The sequence below is a fragment of the Macrotis lagotis genome, chromosome 1 (genome assembly GCF_037893015.1).
Source record: "Macrotis lagotis isolate mMagLag1 chromosome 1, bilby.v1.9.chrom.fasta, whole genome shotgun sequence".
Classification (NCBI taxonomy): Eukaryota; Metazoa; Chordata; class Mammalia; order Peramelemorphia; family Peramelidae; genus Macrotis; species Macrotis lagotis.
Window position 1 is genome coordinate 637,121,489 of NC_133658.1, and position 7,961 is coordinate 637,129,449.

At 36.5% G+C, this 7,961-nt stretch overlaps 1 pseudogene; it reads right to left on the reverse strand.

The window, feature by feature from the left end:
- Window positions 1–4,015: 4,015 nt before the first annotated feature.
- LOC141522183 (small ribosomal subunit protein eS25 pseudogene) lies at window positions 4,016–4,441 on the reverse strand (annotated as a pseudogene).
- Window positions 4,442–7,961: the final 3,520 nt, after the last annotated feature.

Here is a 7,961-nt window from a genome sequence, read left to right on the forward strand (position 1 = left end):
TTCACTGCTAATGCAAATTATAAATAATATGTGCCTTTTGTCAACCGCATTCCTCAATAATCTAATTGTATCAAGCTAATGAGACCTGGGTTAGGAAATGCACTGAGGTTCCCATGCCCCAGGTCAAAGGAAGCTGAAAGATTCACAGAGCAGATGTGCTTAGTCTCAAGAGGACGGCAGCTGTATCACTTGGTTGACCCAAATAGCTTTAGTTGTGGAGGGAGCTATGCACTTGACCTTTCAGCCAGAGGTAAAGTGCCACCCTGTTGGCTTGCAGCAAAAAGGATGGGGAAGGGAGATAAATTCTTCATCTCCCTCTGATTCCCACTTGTTTGCTCTTAATTGTGTGAAAGAGCTTCCTGCCCAGTGAACTGTGAATACTATCAATACTATCAATTCATATGTGGTCGGATTCTGAAATGAATCCTTATGTTCATGTCCTTTTTGTTTGGTGAATTGTTGTTGTTGTCATTGTTGTTGCTATCATGAGATTTTTACCAGAGGAGATTAGACTGGAGCAGCAATGAGGTGACTAAAAATAATAGCTGCTATTTACATAGGGCTTACAATGTACCAGAACTCAATAAATATATAACACTTGACCCTCATACCAACTCTAGGAGGCAGGTGATATAATTAACCTCATTTTACAGCTGAGGAAACTGAGGCAAGTAGAGTTTAAGTGGCTTGCCCAGGGGCACACAGGCAGTAAATGTCTGAGGCCAGATTTGACTCAGGCTTTCTGACTCCAAGCCGGCTGTTCTGTCCATTCTGTCACCTAGCTGCCCAAACATCACCAAGACCACTATGACTGCAGCTGCCATGACCATCACCACCACTATTGACTACTTCTTCCTCCTCCTCTTGCTCTTCCTCTTCTTTCTCATTCTCACCACTTCTCCAAATGGGTGTTATTTATTTTACTTTCAGAAGATCTAAAACCATGCCATTCCAGGTTGCGACTGACTTCAGCTACTATAGCAATACCTTTGTACAATAATTGGATGAGACTCTTGAGTGAAAAATTCCATGTTTTAAAAGTAATACATGACATAAGCTCCCTAACCTTGAGGTTAGGATATATATGTGGGCAGAGATGTAATTCTCTACATCCTCAGCATGATGTAATTTAGGGGCAGGGCTTCATTAGGACTTTATACTAATATCTTGGTCCATTTCCAAAGTCCAATTTCAGAACTTTTATTTCTAAGTCTCTCATAACTTTGCTTTTATGCTTCCATTTCAGCACAGCTGAGGAAGCATTTTTTATTTAACATAGGTCTTTTTCATCACTATGATTTGTGATACTATGGGACAATAGAATCCATTGCCCCATGCCAACAAAGTTCTGTTTCCTTCAATAAACTTACTGATGTTTTATTTAGGATATTTCTAAAGTCCTAGGAAAGATCTTCACTATCTCCCCAGGGGAATAAAGAGTTCTCACAGTAAGTTTTAATTGTTGTTGTTCCTTTCTCATATTCAACTGAAATTCCCTTTCCTGAGTTCTATTCTTTGCTCTATCCCTCTGCATCCTGCCAAATGATTCTTCCTTCCCTGAGGTGTTTACATCTTTCAAATATTTGTATGCTGTTATCATGTCCCCTCTTAGCCCATCACTTAGCCAAAATATACATTACATTGTGTTCCTTTAATCTCGCCACATAAATCAACCCTCCATTCCCCTAATCATTTTTCTGTCCTTCTATGAAGTCACTCCAATTTGGCTTTGGGTTCTGAAGTGCCCAAAATGGAAGACAGATTTCCATGTGCAGCCTCACCACTGTCATGTTGAGACTCTATCACCTCCCAGGTCCTTAATATAATGCTTCTTCATCTGCCAACCAAATTAGTATTGGTCTTTTTTGCTGTTTTGCTTTTGTTGCTGCTATATCCCTTTCTTCCTGGAGGTCCAACCACATGCCCAAGTTGAAGAGTTCTTATTAAGTTGTTTTTAAGCAACCAGTGAGAGCAGAGAGCCTATTTTTTATTAAGGAAGAAAAAGCAGAATTTTCCTTTTCCATTTTCTCGTAACATTGGGATTTTTTTTTTCAATTTTTTTCCAGGGAGGTTGTATTAAGGATGAAACCAGACGTGGAAAATCTTAGCCCCTCAAAGGAATGTTTTAAGGGGAGAAATGATGGAGGAAATACTGGAAGGCCTTGCTATAACTTTACCAAATATTCTTCCATAAGGCACAGAAAAAAGAATTGATTTTCTGATATGTGTTTTCTATATTTAAAACAAAACTGGATAGCTCCTCAGTGATTTAGAGGCATTTTTAATCCAGAAGTATCTGAGATTATTCTTTTTAATGATATTCTTGAAAAAGGGAATTCTTCACCTTCTTGACTGGCCCCAATATTTGAATTGACCTTGTATTGTGTCTGTCTTAATACTAAAGTAGTGTATGGATGCTAATCAGAGGTCATTAACACTTGATTTTTGTTATTTCAGAGATGTGTGGGTGTATATGAACTTGTTATGCCAACTTTTATAGTATTTCTTGGAAATTTAGACATTTTGGTTTCAAGGGGCTGGATTTGAAGTATTTTCCACATTTATTTTCTCTCCCACTGTGCATAACACAGTTTCTAAGTTTAGGTAGTTTCTTCTTTTCTGGGTTTGATAGTTACCAGAACCAATAGATTTACTCAGTGACTTCCTGAAGCTTGATTAATTTGACTAACCTTAACTCGTACTCTGAGTTTGTTAGTAAACTCAATGCAACCATTCAGTTACTTTTGTGCCTCTGCTGTGTGCTCTGTCTACTGCGTTTTTCTCAATCAATTGAACTTCTTATACTCTAAATTCTAATTAATATATGTTAGGATATAATTTGTCATTAAAGTTTAGAGTTAATGGAATCTATAAAATAATTTTGTTAAGATTAGTCAGGTCAACAGTATCTATTAACTATTTACTACATTCTAGGTACTAAGTTTTGGTTATTCTTGAATCACAAATAATCCAAGAGATTCTCTGGGTTGTATGTGGTTTAGTCTCCTAGAGTATCAATCAGAGATGCACATAGATTAGGGCAATTAAGATTTTCCCCAAGGTTCTGACTTGCTGAGAATAATTCTTCTCCATTATAATCCAAAGAATATCAGGTTAGTGAGTGGGATAAAGATAGGGTACAATTTAGGGAAGGATCAAGTTGGCATACCCATTCTCCTAGAATATCCATTGTTGAATTCTTCACTACCTTCTCCCTTCATTCCTACTGAAAGAATGCAGGCTTATCAGGATCTCCTTGTTTTTTTCTTTCAGCTGGGGAAACAAACAATCAAACAAAAAGCAATTAGTTATGTCACTGGTGTAACTGTAAGAGCAATTTTCTTTCTAGTTTTGGCATAAATGACTTGAAGTTTAATCTAAAGCAATTTTGTTCTTTTGGCTGATTTGTGAGGTTTTATTTTTTAACTTTTGTTTTTGTAATGACAAGAAGGAATGACTGAGGGTGAAGTGGTTCACAGGGTCTCTTGATCTGCTAAAGGAGTCAACATACCATGAAAGTTTTCTATTGGCTACTCCCCTGACTTAGATGGGTAATCATCTAGTACTACATTCCAAAGAGATCTAAATACTTTCCAAATATGGTTCTACTCCTCCTAGAGCACTTAGCTATCCCTCTATTTAACTGAAGGATAGAAGTTTAATATTTTGTAGCTCTAAAGACACTAGATATTTTGCCAGTGCTATAAAAAGAATTTATGTATTTTCCAACTCAAATTTTGCTCAGTGTCACCCACGCTATTTTTAAAATATAACTATTTTATTTGTTTCCCAATTATATACAATAGTAGCTCCTACTAATCACTTTTTGCAAGATTTTGAATTTTACTATTTTCCCCCTCCTTCCCTCACCCCTCCTGAACAGAAGACAGTCTGACAGTCTTTATATTTATTTCTGTGATGTGCATAGACCAAAATTGAATGTGTTGAGAGAAAAAACATCCTTAAGGAAGAAAGAAAATATTAAAGATAGCAAAATTATAAGACTTTTTTTAGTCCAATAGGTTTATTTTTGAAAATGTACAAAAAAATGTTGAACCATTTCATGCATCCTCAGCAGCTGGAGCATCTCCACCCTTGGTGTTCCTAGTATATATCACTTGAGCTCTGTGCTTGGAAACCAGCTTAATCAGACCTTTACTAAGCAGTTCCTGGAAGGGCTGGTCAGGCTAAAGAACCCTGAAACTTCAGTCTCTCTGAGACAACTTCAGGGGTGATAAGTTTATAATTGGGGACCTCTTTGCAGAGTTTGTCGTATGATGCTTTGTCAAACAGAACCAGATTATTGAGCTTATCTCGAACTTTTCCCTTAGACCACTTCTTCTTGGCTTTGCCCCCAGACTTGCTCACGGGATCTTTGTCCTTCTTGGCCGACTTGCTGGCATCTTTCTTCTTCTTGTTGTCCTTGGGTGGCATGGTGAGGCTTCAGGAACTCTTACTGCAACTGCCTCCGAGCGAAGATGTTGAACAGAAAGCAATATAAGAGAATTAAAAAAAAAACTTTGGTGGTACTAATCTTTGTTCTTTGTTTAAACTTCATAGCTCTTTCTTTGGATACAGATGATATTCCCCATCACAGACCCCTTAAAATTGTCCGTGATTAATGCACTGATGGAGTGAGCAAGTCTATCAAGGTCAACCATTACCCCATGATGTTAGGCTGTACAATGTTCCTCTGGTTCTGCTCATTTCACTCAGAAACAATTTATGCATGTTTTTACAGACATCTCTGAAATCCCATCTCCCTGATTTCTAATAAAACAATAGGGTTCCATCACATACATTTACAACAATTTATTCAGTCATTTCCCCAATTGATGATCATTCCCTCAGTTTCTAACTCTTTGCCACTATAAATAGAGCTGCTTTAATTATTTTTGTACATGTGGGGTTTTTACCCTTTTCCATGAGTCCTTCAAGATACACCTCCAGTATACCCACACTATTTTTAACAGACATGATACCTATCAATTCACCATATAGCTGAAGTATACCTGTTTTGTTTTTGTTTTTGTCAAAGAAAGTGGTAAAAAATGAAAAAGATCACTTTTCAAAGGATCTGGGTTCAAATGTTCCCTATCTTTGTTATTTATTTCCAATGTGTGACCTAGGATAAATAACCTAGTGAGGCATCAGTTTCTTCAACTGCAAAATGATGGAGTAAATGACATTGTTTTAAATCCAGGAATTTAGATAGTAGGTGAACAAGATTTCCTCAGGATCTACCATAAAGTGGAAAATTTCTTTGAATTAATCATTTTTATTTCAACAAAGAAGAAAAGCATATTCATACATACAAACCACAACCAAAATATACTTGCCAAAAACAAGTTAAACAAAATAGTATGAAGGGTTAGTTACTTTAGAGAGTTGATGCAAGATTTGGAATTTATTCTTTATTGAAAGAAGACATGTGAGTGGGGAGAGAGTGGGAATAAGATGGAATAGAATGTGATAAGTATTTATATGGTTCTTCCTATGTCCCAGGAATAATGCCAGGAACTTTTTACAAATATTGTCTTTTTTGATCCTCACAACAAGTCTCAAAGGAAGGTGCTATCATTATCTCTGTTTTCTAGATGAGGAAACTGAGACAGAAAGAGGCTAGGAGACTTGCTTAAGGTCACACATCCAGGAAGTTCCTAAAGCCACATTTGAACTTGGGTTTTCCTAACTCTAGATCCAGTGTTCTTTATCCACCATGCCACTTATCTATTTTTAATAATTCTTTTTTGGTAGAAAGTAAATGTAATATAGCTTGTTGGATTTAAATTGAATTTCTTCCCCTTTAGTGTAATCTTCCCTTATATAAATGTAGTCAGTGGAAAAGGAAATTGAATGCTATACTTATCCCTGAGTTTCATTCTTGCCTCCAGAACTAAGTAGGCAAATGACCCCAAGCACAAAACTTAGCTTTCCTCAATTGTCAAATGATATTATCATAGTGGGGTACTTCCTTTCTCAGCCTGTTATGAGGGTCAGATGAGATCAAGTTTGAAATTACTTTATAAACTTTAAAGTTCTATAGAAGTGCTGTTATTATTATTATTGCATTGTATTTTAGCTCTGCCTTTTTCATTATGCATCACTTCATACAAATCTTCCTCATATTTCTCTGAATTCCTTATTGCATAGTAACAGTGCACTTAATTTATACACACTACAACTATTTAAACTGACCCTAACTGCAGGGAATGTTGTTTCTAATCACCCTTTATCTTTGCAAATTATGCTATGTTTTTTTTTTTTGAGGGGGGGAGCGAAGTTCAGGTAGGTCTTTAATTCCTGTCAATAACCTGTTTGGAATATAAACCCAGTAGTGGATTTATTGGGCCAAATGGGGATGAACAGAACAGTTTTGTACTTTTATTGTAAAATACCATATTGCTTTCCATAGCAACCAGAGTGAAGTCACAACCTCACCACATGCAGTGCACTTTATTAAGTTCTATGGACACAGTCTCTGTCCTTAAGGAGTTTATAGATGAATAAGGAAATCAAGACCCCAGTATGAAAAAAAGTCTAAGATCGTACATAAGGAAGATATACTGAAAAGCACCAAACAAATGCAACTATGGAGAACCCCATGTATAATTGCAGAACTGATGCTGGGCAGAATGAAGATAGTGATATCAATGAAGTTTAGTTACATATAATATTAAACTCTCTTAATAATCAAATAATAATTCAGCAATGTAATATCTACTGTATCCCCTACAGAAGAAACATGATAAGAGCTAGTAATTAGGATGATCACTTGGATTGGGTCAATCTCATACACAAGGAAGCAGAGACTGAATTGAGATCTAAGTCATTATAAAACAAAGCCCAGACTAATTTGAAGCTAGGATTTCTTTTGAGTATCAAAACTCAAGACACTGAGAGAGAGAGAAAAGCAAGAAGGCAGGAAAAGGTTCAGAATTCAAGTTAAGAAAAACAATACTGGGGCAGTTAGGTGGCACGGTGGATAGAGCACCACCCTTGGAGTCAGGAGAACCTGAATTCAAATTTGACCTCAACCACTTGATACTTCCTACCTATGTATGACTTTGGGCAAGTCATTGAATCCCATTGCTTTGCAAAATTAAAAAAAAAAAAGAATGTCAATACACCATGCAGCCAGAGGCAACAAGATTGATGGACTGGTCACTTGCTCGACTGATCAACTCTAGAAAAGCTATGTCTATTTTCTCTTATCACTGTGATTCTTCAACAGTCCTGGCCTGAAGGACATGACTGTTTCAAGGCCTACTGAATTGTGGGAGTTTTGTAAATAGGTATTCACGTGACACATGTGATACTACTGTGCACACCCCTGACAGTTGATAACTCCCCTTAAAGCATTTTTTCCCAAGATAGGGCTATAAATTTGTAATGATCTATTATATTAATTGGTTCCCCATAAGTCTAAGAATTGCTTTTAATATGTGACCAATAGTGGACTCTAGACTTTAAAGCAAAGTGAAAGTGACAGGTCCAAAGGGTATCAAATACATGATTTTGGTCTCATTCACAACCAGTTTGGTGATCACTCAAACACTAATGAGAAAAATCAAAGTTCACAATATAATATACAATATCAGTTTAGGTGCACAGGAAGATATCAAACTTAATAGTCTGCAAGTAGAACAATGACAAACTATTATATATTTTATTATAGGAAGAACACAACAGCGTTTTACAGAACAAAGTATGAAAAAGTAATGAAGAATGCAAATTTTCAAACACTGTGATGGTGATGAGGAAGGGAAGATAAGGTCTGAAGGGAAAGGTCAATATCAACTTGAGGGATCAGGGTATGTCATCAAAACAAATTGAACATTTTTTGAACACATGTATGACACAAAAGAGTGTTACACTTAGGGAAAATGGATATGGAAGTGATATGAAGGCTAGATTGAATACAGAAAGGAGAAGTAGCTAGAAGGTTAGAGTTAACCCAC